Source organism: Plecotus auritus (genome assembly GCF_963455305.1).
Source record: "Plecotus auritus genome assembly, chromosome: 4".
Lineage (NCBI taxonomy): Eukaryota > Metazoa > Chordata > Mammalia > Chiroptera > Vespertilionidae > Plecotus > Plecotus auritus.
Genome location: NC_137775.1, coordinates 59643729 through 59663675, shown reverse-complemented (window position 1 = coordinate 59663675; position 19947 = coordinate 59643729). Strand labels below are relative to the sequence as shown.

Genomic DNA, 19947 nt, shown 5'->3' with positions numbered 1-19947 from the left:
GAACTTAATGATGAGATCACTTGTGACTGTTACAAACTGATTCATGGTTTCATGGTTCTGAAGACATCCATGCTCATGATACAAAACAATAATCCTTCCTTTGCCTCTAAGATATTTGGAGCAGGTATGTGTGGACAAAAGGATACTAATGAGATTTTTGTTTATTGGTGTTATCCTGTGTGGCCATTAAAAAACAAAGAAGCACAATGGGGCGATAAGGACACATATATAATACCTTAAGCAATAAAGAAAAAAATAAATTAAAAAAAGAAGCAACCCCCCCCCTTTTTTTCTTAGCAAAACCCTTTATTCAGCACACTGAGATTGCCAGAATTTTTGTAAGAAAACTTTCATCCTGACAATTTCCAATATTACCTATAATTCTAAGTGTAACTACTTATCCTTTCATCATTCAGCGGGCATCATTCCTGTGGAGTTGTGGAAAGCGCTTTAGTCTTCACTCTTAGGAGAGTGGTGTGTGTGCACATGACCGGCCCAGTGTCTGACTGTGGACCAGGAGGGAAGAAACTGAGGAACTAGGATGCAAATCACTTTGCCAGAACTCCCCCAGCAAATGAGACATTAAATGTCATTACAGGAAGATAAGTTCTGGAGGAAGTCTATCAGAATAGACTTTAGTACTCCCCAAATTTTTATTCTTCCTCCTAACTCTAACTGCTGTTGCTTCTCAGAGGTAAATTTCAAGCTTTTATATTGTCACATATCAAAGGATGTGAAAGCTCCCTGATCATTATTTTAGATGAGCTTCAGAACTGCAGAGTTCTGAATTGGAACATTATGAAAAATAACTGTGAGTGCCTGGGCTGGCTTTTAAGGACGGAGTGAATCTATTTTCAGAGGCAGTGGATGCTGGGTGAAGCCCCCACTCACCTGCCCATAGGCGCTCATGTACGTTTTGGAGATGGCAGTTAGTTAGCAAGAGGCTCCCCCAGGTTGGGGACACAGTTTTTGCTTCTAGTTATACTCTCAATTCTGTTTTGTTCTGGCTGTTAACTTTATGTGGATGACTGCGCACTTGTCGCAGTGGGATGATTTCTGGGTTCACAGCTGAGGTCTGCAGGGTTAGAGGACAGCTTGTCTGCTGCTCTCTGCTGGAGTCTGCTTCTCCTCCCAGAGTCAACACTCTGCAGCTCAGACGTCCAGCACAACTTCTCAGACCTGTCTTTCAGCTGCTTATATGATTTTGTGTTTACCTTTGACCCATCAAGTGCCCTGCAGTGAAGCTCACACATGTCACACCCACGTAGCCTGACTCTGCTCTAAGGATCTGTCTGCGGCTTTACCTCAGTGCATCAGGTGAATCCAGAACCATGAGGAGGGCACTGGAGTGGCTGGGAAGTCAGTGCTACTTAGTCTCACTGTGGCCTGAGCACTTCTATGCACACGCAGGCCTGCTCTCACCTCTGTGTTCACGCTTCCTGTGAGTCCCTCGGCTCATTAGAGATGCCTCAGAAGTGCCCAGCATCACACACAAGTGAAGCAAGCACCATCTCTACCTCCAGGGTGCCTACAGGCACTAAGTCAGACTAGGTGATCAGAACAGAGAAAAAGGCCTGCACCCCACAACCATGCAAACCCTTAACGGGTGGATCAAATGCATCCTAGATTGGGAGTTAGTTTTTAATCCCAAACCAGAGAACTTGGCATAGGAGGGACAATTTTAATCTGGTTTGAGAAAGAATAATAGTTGGCAGAGAGATAAAGTGAAGCAAAGCTATAAAAAACCCCACTGCACCCCAGATTACAGACTATTCTTAGAATTCTCTTTTTATTCTAAACTAGAGGCCCTATGCACGAAATTTGTGCATGGGTGGGGGTCTCTAGTCCTGGCCAGCGATCAGGGCCAATCTGTGGGGTGACTGGCAGGGCGATCGAGGGGCCCTGTTGGTACCTGCCTTGGTCAGCCTAGCGCTGCCCGCTTGCTGGCCCCGCCCCCTGCTGCCGCTCGCTGGCTAGCCCCACCCCTGCCGCTGGTCACCTCCCTCTGCAGGGCAACCAGCAGGGCAATCGGAGGAGGGGGAGGGTGGGCCGCTGGCACCCGCCTTGGCTGGCCTGGGGCCTGTGGGCTGCGGGCAGCTCCTGTATTGAGTGTCTGCCCCCTGGTGGTCAGTGCATGTCATAGCGACCGGTCGTTCCACCAGTTCTGCCTTTTGGTCGATTTGCATATTAGGCTTTTATTATATAGGATGGGAGTATGACAACATTGGTCTGTGTTTCCCAAAGTGTGGGCCAAGAGCCCTTTACCTAGAATCACAAAGGGGCTTATTTTAAGTATGATTTTGTGGACTCCATTCCAGAGCTAAATCAGAATCTCTGGGTTGGGGGCATGAGGGAATGGAGGTGGTGGTGGTGGTGGGAAGATAGGGGGGTAGGGATGCTGAGAGTGTGTACTTGAACCAGATCCCAAATCTGAGACCCACAGCTGTTGGGAATATGGATTTTACTAACTTCATATGTTTCCCAAATGTGCCTGGATCCTGAGGTTCTTGTTCCAGACTCCCAGTTCCTCCCTGGAGATGAAGGTTCAGCAGGTCTGAGGCAGGACCCTGGAATCTGTTTCACAAGGGGCCCAAGTGATTTTTGTGATGGGGCAAGTTTGGGGAACTCTGATAAATAGCTGCTTAAAGCACATGTCATAATCAAGCTGACAGTTACTGAGTCCTAACTACTGAGCACTCTCCCGACTGTTCCCTGTTAGCTCACCACAAAACAATCGTGTAAGATAGGTGGTATTCTGATCCCTCTTTCATAGAGGAGAAAATGAGACTTAGCAAAAGTAACTTGAGGTCATACAGCTAGTGAGTGCTGGAGACAGAACTTGAACTCACGTCTCGGGAGCCAAAGATCCCCGCTTTTTCCCATTGGACTCCCCTGTCTTTCTTTTTATACCAGACTAACCACCAGAATGAGTGAGTTTTCTATTGCATTACACCTGAGAGATTCTCCTCTATGTTGTTTTGTGATTTTGATTTTTTGAACCAGGACATAATACTGAAGGTCATAAAAATCGATTTCTCTTTATTTTTCAGTGTTTTTCTGATCAAAGCCTTATTTTTAGGTTTTCACTTTTAAAGTAGTTTTTCTGATGTTTTTATTATAGGTCAAATTTTCTTCCTTATCAGGACACCTGAAGTTTGTTTCCACACCATTGGCTTCTCCTCCAGGGGCCCTGTTGACTTTGCCTCTGTGTTGTAGCCCAGAATTCAGCATTATTACTGCCAAGAGGCTAGAATGGATGTCACAAAATCTCCCTCTGAGCAGCTGCAACAAAGACGCTTGGTCTTAGGAGGTCTTGATTTTTTTTTAACGATGTCTGTTGATCATGCATAAATTTTGAGTCAGGCTAATCTCTTGAGCTCATTAACTAGTTTTGAAATTTGCTGAAGAAAGTTCATAAAAAACACTTTTCAGAAAACTACCTCCTGTACATGCATATTGCCTGGAACTGTGATACATCATGGGAAGGTTTGTGTCAGGGTTAGAGAAGGACATGGAAAGGTGCCTCTCCCTAAAGGGGGGAGGGAGAAGGAGATGAAGTTGATCTTATCCAAATGAATAGATATTCTATGTCATGTGTTTTTTTCTCATTCAAATTCAAAAGTGGGAAGAGGAGCTTGATGGTGAGCATGCTAAGCCTGAATTGGAGGGAGGGTGCCTTCTTGCAGGGTTCTTTGGTTCTGAGAAGTCCAAACTGTGTAAAGGATCATGAGTAGTCCAAATGGACAGGAAAAACAAATGGGAATTGTTCTTAAAAAGTAATTGCATTTCTGTGACCAGATGAAACAGTGGCCTCTTTAATTATTGGGAATGCTTTAGGCACTACTCAGGCCTGACTGCTTCGGAGTCCTCTTTTTCTCTTCGTTTTTTATTTTTTTGCTTTAAAAAGGTTTTAACTTCTTTGAGGTACAATCGGCATAGAATACACTGTGTGTATTTAAAGTATATAACTTGGTAAGTTTGGGCGCCTGTATACAGCTGTGAAACCATCACCACAATCAAGACAGTGAACAGTGCACCACCAGCCAAAGTTTCCCTGTGTACCTGTGCATACATAGCCTTTTGTAAGCACAGCCTTCCCTGTCCATCCCTCGCAAGCCACTGATCAGCTGTCACTATTGTCTTGCATTTTCTGGAATTTTCTAAAAGTAAAATCATACACTATGTATACTTTTTGTCTGATTTCTTTCACTCTTAACAAATTTATTTTTAAATTTAATCCATGTTGTCCTCTGTAATGCCTTTCTTATTACTGAGAAGTATTCCATTGCATGAATATACTAAGGTTGTTTATCCATTCATCTATTGATGGACATTTGGGTCATTTCCAGTTTGTAGCCATTTTGAATAAAGCTGCTATTTTTAATGTTTTGAGGAACCTCCACACTGTTTTTTGATAGTGGCTGCATCAATTTACATACCCACCAACAGAGCATGAGAGGAGCATTTAAAGAGCATTTAAGTAACTGAGGACTGCCTTCTTTTATCTAATAACAAAATTCAACAGTGGTAGTTTCTTCAAGATAGGCTGTATTGTGGAATCTGAAATGATATCAATGAACTTTTTATACTTCATAACATTAAAAGCCACTAGTCTACCTTGCACTTTAAATGGATCTTTTGCTCATGCATATTTTCACCAAATCACACATTGGTAATTAGTTCACCAAGTTGTGCAGATTTTCCAAAGGTTGATATCCAAAAATTATACAATATTTAAAAAATCACATTTATTAAAAGCTCCATCAATCTCAAAAATACCTTGAAGTATTAAGAAGCTGTCAAACTCACATTAGGATACACGTTTTTCAAGATTCTAATCTCTTGAAAGTTGAAACTTATTTAAAAATGACTATTGATCATGCATAAATTTCGAGTCAGGCTAATATTAATAATGCATAATATTTGAATTAAGTATAAAATTAGCAAAAAATGTCAGTCCTGGCAGTGACAGGTTACTTTGTTAATTTTCCAGAAAATGTCTGCAAAATGAACTTGTCTGAATAACCATAGTTTGTATGTCTCTTGTTATTTCAAGTATAAATAGTCTATAAATAAAGCAGCCAGCTCAATTTGTAATTCAAAGTGCTTTTCCTTGAAACTACTGTCTTCCTTCAGTACACAGCAGAATGTATACTGTATACTAACCATTTTGTCACACACACTATGTTTCTGCATTCTTAATTGGCCTTTTATTTTTCTGTCCGCATGTGAGGTTGAATACCCCCACTGGTGCAGAGCAATTACCTTAACTTGTATTAAGGCACCAGCAGTTTTACCCACCATTGCTTTGGTGTCTTCAGTAAAATGCCAACACATTTGTCCCAAGAATAAACCATAAGATTCAAAAAAGTTACTCGACACTTTGACTATTTCAGTGCCACTGTGGTTTGTTGCTGACAGTCACGTAACAGAACCTCTTCTTTGTGCTTACTGGTGCTGATACCTGATGAAAGCAGGCAAAAAAAGCATGTCCAGCCATTAATCCACTTGGAAGGCAGGAGCGCAAATCTGTGGAAGAGAGGTTAATGCAGTCTTCGTGTGCGTAGCTACATATTTTGTTGTTGTTAATCCTTACTGGAGAATATTTTTTTCATTGATTTTTAGAGATTGGAAGGAAAGATGGGGCAGGGGGTAGAGGGGAGAGAGAGAGACAGAGGGACAGACACACACACACACACACACACACACACACACACACACGAGGAAGCATGTCTTCCCGGTCATGGAAAATCTTGGTGTTGCCATTCAGAGGCTAGGCATTCGTCCTCATTAGAGCCCTGATCTGTCAGTCCTGAAGAAAGTATCCCATCTCTTACTCTCCATCTCTCCCTTGTCAACATCGCCAAAACCTTCTATAAGCTTCCAAGATCTCTGCTGATCCCAGTTTAATCACATTTTACTCCACAAACTTTGTTTCTTCCAGAGCTGCCACCTCATTCTTACACCCATGCCATATCTAAGTCTCATGGCAGAATGAGCAGCAGCGTAGGTGGCAGGGTTAATGCTCACTAGTATGATGGCAGATCAAATAGTATTTCAGGATTCCAGAGGTCAGTCTCTGCTGAACCCATCATTTCTATTCTTTTAGTGTGTTTGCTGTAAGACTAATCAGATGCGGTGTGGGGGGAAGTGACCTGGAACAGTAAGCAATAGATTGGGAGGAAATAAGGGAAATCATAAAAAGAAAAAATCTATGGAAGGTATATTCATTGCCCTAAAAATAAATTGCTTGAACCTACAAAATGTAAAGTTAAATTGTACTGAATGTGGCTGCTTAGTCATCTGAAAATACTTTTGGAACAGTTGGGATATGTATTAGGGTTTTTCAGAGAAATAGAGCCAACAGGAGATATATAGATAGGTCGATAGATTGATAGACATAGTTAAATATATATTTTTCTCTATAACTCTATCTATTGTTATGTATGGAGGGAGAGAGGTGAAGAGAGAGAGAGAGAGAGAGAGAGAGAGAGAGAGAGAGAGAGAGAGAGAGAAGCAGAGTATTGTGTATCAATTACCAATCCCAGGGGAGCCAGATTCCTACCTTTATATAAACTGATGAAAACATAAAAAATTCTAATACAATGTGCTTACATTTCTTGTTGCAATAGCTTTGAAGTTTAGGTCCTCTGTGCTAAACTAAGCACATGGTGGGTCAGCCTTCTGGTAAACCAGCATGGATTTCATCCTGTTCTCCTGTCCAAACACCTGGCTTTTACAGACCAAATCAGCCTAGGCCCCAATCCCCTACCACCCTGGTCTCACTTAGCTGATACTTTCTTCTAAAAGTGACAGCGTAGGTTAGCAAATGTTGTGGTCCAGATTGAGAGAGAGAGAGAGAGAGGGGGGGGGGGGGGGAGAGAGAGAGGGCGCTTATCTCCAAATAAGTCATTTGAAAGCACATGCAGGCAGCAAACCAGTCAGGTGAGATGGGGGAAGATGGGCAGATGGCTCATTCTAGGAGCGGCTCTCCTTTGGGTGGGAGCTGAGCGTTGGTGAGCCTCTTCTGTGCGGGAAGGCACCACCAGCCATTCCAATGAACAAAGGTTCACTTCACCACTCACCCCTCCTCTCCTGCCTCCTTTCTCACTACTAGAGTGTTTTAGTGGGAACACTGGCCCTTTGTGGGCCAGGCCTCACTGCCTCTATACAGATCACCAATTCCGTCACCCATTTGGTGCCAACTCCTCTTACCCATCCATGCCCATTTTGAAAGAGATTCCATCAGCTTGATAATCTCAACTTCAATTCTTCCTCCAGGAATCCTGTTATGGCTCCTTAAGGCTGAGTGAGGGATTCTTTCTCTACTTCTCATCCATAGCAACCTTTGCACATTTCTAGGGTGGCATTTATTGTCATGCACCATCATTGTTGGTCGATTTAAATGTGCACATTAAACTAGGAGCTTCCTGATTAAAAAATAAACTCCATTATATTGAGGGATGAAAGAATCAGCCCAGTGAGCTCAGAGGACATCAGAAATTCTGAGTTATCAAAGGGATCACATTGGTGAATGGCAATAAAGATATATATGAACCAACTCTTCCCAATACTTCCATAGCATTTGAGTGCTTGCAGATAGGGAAATCCTGCCAATTGTGTGGGTCTTGGCTACATGTGGGTAGGAGCTCATCAGCTAGACAAAATGCCAGATACTGAAAATGCTCAGGCCATGGATTGTGACTTATAAATTATACTAGAGGCCTGGTGCACAAAATTCGTGCACGGGGGTGTGTGTCCCTCAGCCCAGCCTGCACCCTCTCCAATCTGGGACCCCTCAAGGGATGTCCCCGATCCCGGTGGGATCGGACCTAAATGGGCAGTCAGACATCCCTCTCACAATCCAGGACTGCTGGCTCCCAACTGCTTGCCTGCCTGCCTTCCTGATTGCCCCTAACCACTTCTGCCTGCCAGCCTGATCACCCCCTAACTACTCCCCTACTAGCCTGATTGATGCCTAACTGCTCCCCTGCCAGCCTGTTTGCCCCTAACTGCCCTCCCCTGTAGGCCTGGTCACCCCTAACTGCCCTCCCCTGCAGGCCTGGTCACCCCCAACTGCCCTTCGCTGCAGGCCCGGTCATCTTCAACTTCCCTCCTCTGCTGGCCTGGTCACCCCTAACTGCCCTCCCCTGCAGGTTTGATCGCTCCCAACTGCCCTCCCTTGCAGGCCTGGTCCCTCCCAACTGCCCTCCCCTGCTGGCCTGATTGCCCACTACTGCCCTCCCTTGCAGGCCTGGTCCCTCCCAACTGCCCTCCCTTGCTGGCCATCTTGTGTCTACATGGAGGCAGTAATCTTTGACCACATGGGGGCAGCCATCTTGTGTGTTGGAGTGACAGTCAATTTGCATATTATTCTTTTATTACATAGGATTAGATAGGATAGAGGCCTGGTGCATGGGTGGGGACCGGCTGGTTTGCCCTGAAGGGTGTCCCAGATCAGGGAGGGGGTTCCTGTGGGGCAGCCTGGGCGAGGGGCTTGTGGTGGTTTGCAGGCTGGCCACGCCCCCCGGTGACCCAAGCGGAGGCCCTGCTATCTGGGATTTATTTATCTTCTATAATTGAAACTTTGTAGCCTTGAATGGAGCCAAGCCTCCTGCTCACTTCGTGGCCACAGCCATTTTTGTTGGGATTTATTTATCTTCTATAATTAAAACTTTGTAGCCTTAAGCAGAGGTAAAGGCAGGCCAGGACTGTGGAAACTTGGCTTCCTCCATCGCCAGGGGCAACTCAAGCCTCCTGCTCTCTCTGTGGCCGCAGCCATCTTGGTTGGGTTAATTTGCATATTCGCTCCCGATTGGCTGGTGGGTATGGTGTAGCGGATGTACAGTCAATTTGCATATTACTCTTTTATTAGATAGGATAGTCATTGCTTCCTTATTTTCTTCTTTCTTGACAGCCATACTGTAATGTAGCATTTGTGACGAGTTCTGCAATGAATCACAACATAAAAAAAGATAATCCTTTTTCTTTGCCTCTAAGATTTCATAGAAATTCATTATGCCACAAAAACATTAATATTCTCTAAAACCTTTCCCCTAGAACATAGCTTTTAGGGCTTTCCAAATAGCTCAGAAGAAGGGTTTCAAAACTTTGCCTGTAAAGAACAACTCTAGTCTAGCTCTTCTCAGAGGAAATGCCAGTCTTGATTTTTCTTGGCTTAATTTCATTTCAAGAATAGTACATTTCCTTCATCCTCCTCTGAACCTTTGCTCCCTAGTCCTGGGAAGAGAGGGAGGTGTAATAAAGTATCCACAGTGAGTAGATAATAAAGGTAAGAGCAGAAGTATTGAGACTGGGAACAAAAATACATTAGAGAAGGTGGGCAAACTGGAAATTCATTCTTTTAACATGCCAATAAAAGCTTTGAAATGACTATGAGAAAGAGAGAGAGAGATAACTAGTAAATAATAGAAATGATAAAATGGCCTTAACTACAGATACATGAGAAACAAGAAAATACTTTGAACAAAATTTTCCAGTAAATTAGAAGAGTTCGATGAAACAAATCCTTTTCTAGGTAAATATGTTGGTAAAACTGACCCAAAGAAAAAAAAAATCACAGAATCCCTGCTATGGTCTAAATTCTGTGTCCCCCCCACCACCCCACCCCCAAAAATCCATGCAGTATATTGAAATTCTAAGCCTTTGGGGCCTTTGGGAAATGCTTACCCCATGAGAGTGAAGGCCTCATGGGCGGGATTAGTGCTGCTATAGAAAAGGCCCAGAGACACCTCTAGACCCTAGGCCCTGTGAGGACACAGCAGGAGGTGCCACCTATGAACCCGGAAGAGGCCCTTCACCTGAATGTGACCTGGCAGGTGCCTTGGTCTTTGACTTCCAGCTTCCAGAACTGTGGGAAATACATTTCCGTTGTTTATAAACCACCCAGTGTGGTATTTTGTTATAGCAGCCCAAACAGGCTAAGACATCTCCAGGCAGACTTAAAAATATTAAAGACAATCAATCAGGAATATGAAAATCTGCCCATGGAATCAGGGGATGAAACAGTTTTACAAATGAAATCTATTAACTTTTGAAGGAACAGATTCCTGCCATATGGGAATTTTACCTTAAAATAGAAGTGAAGAATCGCCCACTCCAAAACACTTATTATATGATTGGTATTACTTTGATATTAAAACCTGGTACTACTTTGATTAAAAAAGTAAAAATAATATGCTAACCTCACTTAGGAATAGTGATAAAGCATCCTAAATATGACCAAAGAAAATGTAATGATCAAAAAACAATAATTTTAACCGAACTAGGTTTATTTAGTCCAAGAATATAAGTTTGAGTTAAATTTAGAAAAATCTATTATTTTTATCTATGTCTATATTTCATCTATTATCACATTAGCTGATTAAAAGAGAAAAACAATAAAATCATCTCAGCAGATGCAAACAAAACATTTTAAAAATTGATGTTTTAGAAAACAAAGCACATTTCTTTGCAAACTTGAACAGATGAAAATTTACTTAACCTAATAAAAGTTTTAATGCAACAGTAAAATCATACTTAATGTAGAAAACAGAATTTTAAAATTTGATAAAATTAACACATTAAAATTGTTTAAAATGCTTTTCAAACTAAAATAAAAAGGGACTTCCCTAATCTAATAAAATTTGTTAAACTAAAGCAAATATACTATTTAATGGTGAAACATTGGAAGTCCTTTAAAATGATAAGGACTTTCTACTATTACTCTTTTTTGGAGGAAGGAGGGGGTCAACTTCCAGTACAGGAAGAAAGGGAAATTATAGATGTAAGAATTTTAAAGTAAGAAACAAAACCATCATTATTCACAGATAGTATTCATTATCTAAATAGAAAGTTGAAGAGAAAAATAGAGCAATTATTAGAATTAGTAACTGAGGTCAGACATAAGATACTAGACATAAGATATATACTAGACATAAGATAAATATATAAATATCAGTTACATTCCTACAAACCAAAATATACATAATATGTATAAATTTTAAAGCATATTACATACAATAGCAACAAAATACAAGGTACTAAAATGGATGTAATGAAAATGTACATATTTTTATGAAGGAAATTATAAAACTTTATTGAAATATATTAAAGAAATTCCATAGAAGTTGAGATATAGTAAGTCTTTGAGATACAGTAAGTCTTTACTTAACATCTTCTACGGGGTTCTGTGACTTTAAGCAAATGATGTACATAATAACAAAACCAATCTTACTATAGGCTAATTGATTTAAGAAATATCCTTCTCGATTCCAATAATTACAGGCTGTTGTTGTTCCTGGTGATTAAGCCCCTATGTGGTGGAGCTTCGACCCCAAAGCAGCTGATTCTAATGCAGTTGATGTTCTCAACAAGGACAGGTCTTGCCCTACCAGGAGTTCTCTGTTTTTCAAGGCAGAGAATAGAAAAACGTTCTTCGACGTCTGCATTAAAGTCAGAGAGTGGAGAAATAGGTCTGAGGGGAAATGAGAATAGAAGGAAGATGATGCGGGGAGAGAGGGCAGCTGGTGAAGTGTCTGTCATGAAATTTCTGCGTTTGCCACGTGGCTGGGGAGGGCAGAGGAAGGGCTGGCGTGGATCAACAATACAAAGACGTGTCTGTGTCCCTCAGCAGCCTGTGAAACCGCAGAAGAGACAGAGAAGTAAAAGGTGACACCACAATTAGGAACCTGGGACTAAGGAAAGTGGCCCCATCTTGAGAGGAAACAAGAAACTCAGAAAAGAAGGCCAGTTTGGAGCGGGGAGGTGATGCATTTACCCCCACAGGTAAGGATCTAGCTGGGTTTGTTTATGAATGGACTTAGAGTGTGGATGAACGGGGCTCTGGGGTGTTACTGGGGCTGTCCCCACTCCTGGCTGCGCATTGGTGAAGAACCATAGAATGACACTGTCACTAGCACTTCTGTCCAAAGAGACAGGAGATTCGTAGTAAGAGGTGGGATGAACCAAAAAATATTTGTGGTAGGGATCAGGTGATGGAGTGGTGTGGGGAAATGGATTAGTGGAGCAAGTAAGAGATTGCATCTGTGAATTCGAGAGTGTCCACAATGAGGGCTTTTCTTTTTTTGTTATTTTGCCTGAGTGTTGGGGTTATTTTGTAAAAGGGGAAGGCATCATGCCGGGGATGAAAAATGATTTTTTGCCACTTGCTGCTTTAACACTGTTACCACGGCAACTGATGGTCTCAGCCAGGAGGGAGGCATTTACTGCAGAGAGACCCTACATTAGACTGTTGTGATTTTGAAGGGAAATATTTACAGCTCTGTCTGTTGACATTGTGAAGCATGATCCATTCAACTTGGTTTCCAGGATTTTTAGAGTTTATTCATTATTGACTCTAAATAACGTCACCATTTTTGACTAGTTACCAGGAGCAAACCCCTGCAGGATGGAAATATATATATATATCTCCTCTGTTGGTTGGAGGATTATCTTTTTCTCACAGTTCTGTCAATAATGAAATTCATTGATCTCCTCAGGCACTGGTGAGAAATGGACATTTCAGTGAAGGCTTGGTGGGGAGGCTGGTTTATGCCACAGAGCTCAGAGCCTTTCACCTGCTCCCCACTGGGGACACATTTTCCTCTTATCTTTCATTGTAGCCTGCCACACAGTCCCTCCTCTCCTACCTTCGTCCAGCCCTTCCTTCCTCCACATCTCTACTCCGAGGCAGACCCACAGGATTGTGCACACTCCTCCAGCTGGGCCTCCTCACACCCATCTCTTAAAACCATCTTTTACGGAAGTGAGATGTCATCTATAATAATAGGCTAATTAGACCGGACAGCCGAACGACCTTCTGGGTGTCATTCCGGACATCCTTCTGGACAAAGCCGCGGCAGCGGGGACCAAGGCAGAGGCGGTTAGGGGCGATCAGGCAGGCAGACGAGTGGTTAGGGGCGATCAGGCAGGCCAGCAGTTAGGAGCCAGTGTTCCCGGATTGCAAGAGGGATGTCCACTGAGGGGCATCCCCTGAGGGGTCCCAGATGCGAGAGGGTGCAGGCTGGGCTGAGGAACCCCTCTCCCCCGTGCACAAATTTTGTGCACCGGGCCTCTAGTCATAAATAAAATCCTTCACTTAGCAGAATCTTTCTTTCTTAGATAAAGGGGGTACTTATAACTTTAAAATATTTTTTCTCTGTTTACTTGTTTGTGTTAAAAAAAAAAACTGTGTGATGTTAGGTTCTGCATGTGTTTGATTTGAAAACCACGTTTCTTGGTGTTTGAAGTAGAGTGCCTCTCCAGATTCCCACGGGAACAAAATCTGGGTGTGCTGTTCTGCCCCAAAAGTATAAAGAGTTAAAGTAGGAGCCTGAGCCTTTCAGACCCAGATTTGTCTCATTTCCTTCTAGTGCAAGATTGCCTCCCACCTTAGTTAGCAAGGTGTGATTCTAATTCAGACGAAGTGCAGATTCCTCACTCTGCTTCCCACCCTGCCCTGGTGTTTCCCACTTTGAAAGATGATCTTGTTAATTAAATTAACCTTAATTGATGAAACATTTGTGTGTGAGGAGGGATTTGAAGGGGGGAATATTGAGGATTCTTACATATTCCAGCCCCAGTTTGGAACCAGCATCACTCCACCACCCTCACACCCAGTTCATCAGAGAATTAAATACATAGAATCAGCTTGCACATACTCATCATTGAACCTTCTTAACCTTTTCCCCAAAATTGTTTTAACTTCACCTAAAAAAGAGGGGTTCTCCTTCACTCTTTATTCACCTATAGATTTATTGAGGGACTATTATGGACTTTGGACAATATGGACATATATTCTGGACATTGTTCATGTTATGCTTGAATCTTCCTATGACAGATTGCCATTTTATTTTACTTACATGGTAGTCAATGAAAACACTAGATTGAGAATCTAAAGTTCTTTAGATTAACAGAAAAGAACTAGCCTTTTATTTTTTGAGGAGAGTAATGACTAACTCAGAAATTTGACATTTTTAAATATTTGGCACAATAGGAAATTTCCCTCTGAATTCTTAATTAAAATGCCATTAATGCCTAGTTTCTTTTAATTTTAGCTGTCTGAATTAAAACATTTTAAGAGCCCTTATTTTTATTTCCCTCCCAAATGCAGACATGGTGCTAGGAGTAAAGATACTAAGAGAATAAAGACCAAAACTCAATCTCTCTTCTCAAGGAACTTACACTAAGTTTTGTAGGGAAGATAGATGAGTAAATAAATATTACATTACAGTGTATAATAAGGACAATGACAAAAGTAAGCAGGACATTCAAGGTTGACTAACCTGGCTTGGAGAAGTGGGAAGGAGTCAGGAAGTTTTCTCCAGAGTTGACACTGGTATTTAAGGACCAAGATGAGCTTGCCTGATTGGTTGAGTTAAGGATGAGCAAGGGATGCTCTCCAGACCGAGGAAACAGCAACCAGCAGAGAAAATATTAATTGGCAGATGAAACCATAATATAATAAAACACACACACTTATTGTGAACCTGCTATATGCCAGGCACTACATGGTACCGATTTCTTATTATTCATAATTCAAAGCTCTCTGTGACATGTTGTTATTACTACTCCTCTTCCACAGGGGATGAAACAAAGATTTAGAGTGGATGAGCACTTTCCCAAGGTCCAACTGTAGTGACTGAACTGCAGTCCAGCCCATCTGAGCCTGACTCCAGAGGGGCTTGCTTCCACTTCTTTTGGGTAGATTCAATGTGAAATTGGACTGAAAGAAGGCATATGTTTCTCTGGTTGATTCAATTTTCTGCTAAATGATGTGTTCCTTTATGATAATTATGGATAATGTATTCAATTAAAGATAACTGAAATGATTACATAGGGACTCAAACGTTTTAACAAGCTTTTGGATATTAAACATAAAATATGAACCTGAGATTGAATTTGATGATTGGAACCTTTTTATGCAATATAAATGAAAGGCTATTTTTCTGACGTGCAAGGAAACCATTTCCAAAACCAAGGCTTCATAAAGAAGTCCTATATCTGTTTATTTTATGATTTGAGATGTTGAGGTTGGTGTTAGTGAGGTCAAGCAGAAACATTCATAGGCTTTTTCTCCTCAAGGAAAAAACAAAACAAAATGATAATATAAATTAATACCACATTCAGTTTGGAAGTTTTAAATATAAGAATGATGAGAAAGTACACACCCAAGTTATCGCCTTCCTCAGGTACAGTCAACATACAACTGATGGAGTTTGTGCATGTTCATATGCCCCATAGGATAACAGCATTGATGGCAAGCCCACTATGCATCTTTTGAAATGTAATCTGTTTCAATGTGTTCAGGATCTATTTAGTGCACCCAAAGGATTGCCTTGTATTCTGTCCCTGGTGTTGTAAACATAGTAGAGCAGACCAGTAATTATTCCATTTCCTCAAAATGTTTGAAATTTATAAGCACAGAAAGAGTGCCTGGATTTTCTCATTCCCAAGTATGTTTTCCTATCTCATACTCCATGCAGTCAGCATAATTCGAGGCCACCATACTGGTTTCTGTAGGCTATCATATTGGCTCCTAAGGATAAAAAGATTACATCTGACATCTGCCGATTGTAATGAGGCACCAAACATCTATTCCACTAATCATCAGATGGCCCATCGAACAATGAAACAGCGATGTGGGCATTGGGTATAGGAAGACATGGAAGGGCACAGCCAATTACGCCATAATTAGGGAGGGCTCCAAACATCTGTCACAAAGGTGGTACTTGCATTTAGAAGGGTATTCCTGAGTGTGAGACCTGCAGCAGCAAAGGCATGGAGGCATGAAAATGTGCAGATTTTAAAAACAGGAAGTTATAACCAGGCCAGAAAGAGAGTCTCCTGTGTGGAAGGAGGAAAGAAGAAAGTGCCTCACAGTATTTTATTTCCTGGTCTTCTAGAGGGGTAATTGCTTCATTCATTTGTTAAGTTTATGAAGCTCCCTGTCCTTGTTATTGCTCTCCATTTAACCAATACAATTCTATGTTTTACCTGAACCTTTTTTCTGTCAGAATGGGGTTATCTATGTTATCCAGGCAATGCATAGCAGGCCATGAAAATAGATGGGGCAAGAGTACTTTCTTTTTTAATGAAAAGGTAGAGAGTTTGACAAATATTAATAAAATATAAAGTTATGCTTCATGGAGTTTTTATTGACGAGACCCCGAGTTTAAACCTGTGTTTGAAAGAGGATTGTAGTATAGGTAAGCAGCATGAGAGATGCCCCAGTAGAGATGTAATTATAGTCTTTGGAGAGAACTTGCCAGCACATTCAGTGTGTTTATGAGATAGCTACCCATGAAGCCTGAATTCTGAAACAATAACAATCCAAGTTCTTATATATATGACCAGGGAGGGATGAAGGGACAATATTTGTCAATAAGTTGGCTCAATTAATTTGGTTAATAAAATATCTTAATATAAACTTTATAACAATGCCTGTCTTGTGTTTTAGATATTCACCGAAACAGGAAAAGGAATATGCTACCTGAACACTTACCCTGAGATGAAATATCCTCATGGAGGTGCTATGCATTCCTCTATAAATAGCTCCTAGGTGATGTGGGTTATCCTACAGCTTAAAAAGAAATCTCTAGTTAACAGTATGCATGTGGAAGTATTTAGTTAGATAGGTACTGATGTCTTTAATTAGCTTGGAAATGCATAAAAATCAGATAGATTGATAGGTGGCTAGAGGGTTGGACTAGTGGGTAGATATATGAGAAAGGAAGGATAGTGAATATTAATAAATGACTCTAGGTGATTTTTACTGTAAAATTCTTTCAACTTTGCTATATGCTTAAAATTTTTCCACTGTAAAATGTTGGGGAAGATTGTGGAGTGAAAGCAATTACTATGTAGTTGTTAATTTCATGGCATTGACAATGCTCCCAAATCATGGGCTTCCCATATTTAATTCCAACAGATAGAAATGGAGTCAGTCACAAAGCTTGATGATTTCTTTTTACTCTGACTTTTTCTCAAAGCTACCCAACTGACTTGTTAAGAGGCTGAATGTCTTAACTTGAATGTCCAAAGTAAGGAGCTCCTGGCCAGGACCCCTCCAAGGATGATGGGAACAACACCAAATGAAGCCAATTTCAGTGGAATGTCTGCTAAGGCAATTCTCCTAGTACTATTTTGAAATCCGAAAAACTACTTTCCAAGCACTCTTGTCTTGGCATTCCGTTGGAAGCAGTCCAACTTTGGTGGGTCATTCAGGAAACTTCCAAAGTGGTAGCCAGCTTTGTGTCTCCTATCTTGGCATTGAATATATAAGTGGCATAACCTCCAACACCTTAAATTTTGGTCTCATACAGAGAAGTCTGGATGCCAGAAGTCAACTTCAAATAGGCTGTTGCTAGAGACTAAGTGTAGCAACTCAAATGAATGACTTTAATGAGACTAAAGGGCACTGACCAAATGGGTCTCTTTTAAGAAGTCACTTGTCAGTTTTGACCTGTATGACACATAACTTGCTGACATCCAGATCTCATAGGTTAAGCTAAAGGTTTACATTTTTAGCAGCTAGTTAATGGATACAAAATGGTTTCTTGCCCTTCAGCCATTTTTCAAAAAAATTCTTACTGTTGTGTGTTGTATTATGTCCCACAAAAAACTATGTTGAAGTCCTAGTGCCTGTGAAGGTGACCTCTTTTGGAAGTAGGGTCTTTGCAGGTGTAATAAGTTAAGATGAACTCATGCTGGAGTTGGGTGGGCCCCTTACAACTAGCATAGTTTTGAGAAAACACAGACAGGTACCCAGGGAGGAACTCTATGCGATAATAAAGGCAGATATTAGGATGATGGAGCTACAAGCCAAGAAATGTCAAGATTACTGGCAACCACCAGCGGCTGCGAGAGAGGCATGGAGCAGGCTCTCTCTCAGAGACCCCAGAGGGAACCAAACTTGCCAATATCTTGATTTTGAACTTCTAGCTTCCAGAACTGTGAGAAATACATTTCTGCTGTTTTAAGCCATCAAGTTCATGGGATTTTGCTGTGACAATCCTAGGATACAATACACTGGCCAAAATGATGGAGTCCTGTAGACACAACTTCAAGGGTCAATATGATCATACATAATCTCTTCCTGTTTTCTACACTATCACTGTTCATTTCTTTATTTCTTAGAGCCACACCATGTCATAAATCATTATTTCAATCTCAGTTAGAAAATACTAAAATGAAAATACAGGGGAAGGTTCACCAGTAGGGGCCGTGACTAATTGTGAGTCACATTTACGTGGTAACGCCAGCAAGACATTCTGGTCAGATTGTGATTTTTGCTCAGAGAAGGATGCTTATAACTCCTTTGGTAAAATTCATACTCTCCCTGCTAACAGTCTTTCTTTCTGCAAATGAAAGAAGTGATGGAAAAATAATTTTGTAAAAAAACACAAACAAAATTTAAGTCACTTCTGGCTTATTTTCTTTTATTGTTTATTTATTTATTTATTTATTTATTTATTTATTTTTATTGTTTAAAGTATTACATATATTAGTACATATATCTCCTTTTTTTTCCCATTGACCTTCCTCCAGTCTCCCCTACCCCCTGTCGCATGCCCTCATCCTCCCCCCAGCAGTGTCTTGTGTCCATTGGTGTGCTTATATGAATACATACAAGTCCTTTGGTTGATCTATTTCCCCCCCTCCCCAAAACTCTGCAGCCTTCCCGCTATAATTTGACAGTCTGTTTGATGCTTTATTACCACTGTATCTATCTTTTTATTCAACAGGTTATAATGTTCTTTATTTTCCATAAATGAGTGAGAACATGTGTTATTTTTCTTTCATTGCCTGGCTTATTTCACTTAACATAATGCTCTCCAGGTCCATCCATGCTGCTGCAAATGGTAAGAATTCCTTCTTTTTTATAGCAGCGTAGTATTCCATTGTGTAGATGTATCATAGTTTTCTAATCCACTCATCTGCTGATGGGCATTTAGGTTGTTTCCAAATCTTAGCTATGATGAATTGTGCTGCTATGAACATAGGGGTGCATATATCCTTTCTGATTCGTGTTTCTAGTTTCTTGGGATATACTCCTAGAAGTGGGATTACTGGGTCAAATGGGAGTTCCAGTTTTAGTTTTTTGAGGAAACTCCATACTGTTCTCCAGAGTGGCTGCACCAGTGTGCATTCCCACCAGCAGTGCAGGAGGGTTCCTTTTTCTCCACATCCTCGCCAGCACATGTCGTTTGTTGATTTATTGATGATTGACATTCCGACAGGTGTGAGATGGTACCGCATTGTCGTTTTGATTTGCATCTCTCGGATAATTAGTGACTTTGAGCATTTTTATATGTCACTTGGCCTTTCTTCTGTCTTCTTTCGAAAAGATTCTATTTAGGTCTGTTGCCCATTTTTTTATTGGATCATTTATCTTTCTTTTATTACGTTGTATAAGTTCCCTGTAGGTCAGGGGTGGGCAAACTTTTTGACTCGAGGGCCACAATGAGTTCTTAAACTGGACCGGAGGGCCGGAACAAAAGCATGGATGGAGTGTTTGTGTGAACTAATATAAATTCAAAGTAAAGGAGCGGAGGGGAGAGCAAGAGAACCCTCCATTCTTTCGGCTCTGTGGGCCAGATAGAACAGCCGAATGGGCGGGATCCGGCCCATGGGCTGTAGTTTGCCCACGGCTGCTGTAGATGTTGGAGATTAAACCTTTATCAGTGATAACATTTGCAAATATGTTCTCCCATACAGTGGGCTTTCTTGTTTTGTTGATGGCTTCTTTTGCAGTGAAAAAGCTTTTTATTTTGATGTAGTCCCATTTGTTTATTTTCTCTTTAGCTTCCATTGTCCTAGGAGTGGTATTGGTGAAGAAATTGCTTTGGCATATGTCTGAGATTTCTCTGCCTGTGGATTCCTCTAGTATTTTTATGGTTTCCCGTCTTATGTTTAAGTCCTTGATCCATTTTGAGTTTATTTTTG

At 41.2% G+C, this 19947-nt stretch overlaps 1 protein-coding gene across 1 annotated transcript in view; it reads left to right on the top strand.

The window, feature by feature from the left end:
* Positions 1-11577: 11577 nt before the first annotated feature.
* Positions 11578-19947, top strand: part of MRAP2 (melanocortin 2 receptor accessory protein 2) — a 68421-nt gene continuing 60051 nt past the window's right edge. Inside the window, exon 1 of the mRNA XM_080664588.1 lies at positions 11578-11787. The gene's annotated coding sequence lies outside the window, so the exon portion shown is untranslated. The remainder of the gene's footprint in view (positions 11788-19947) is intronic.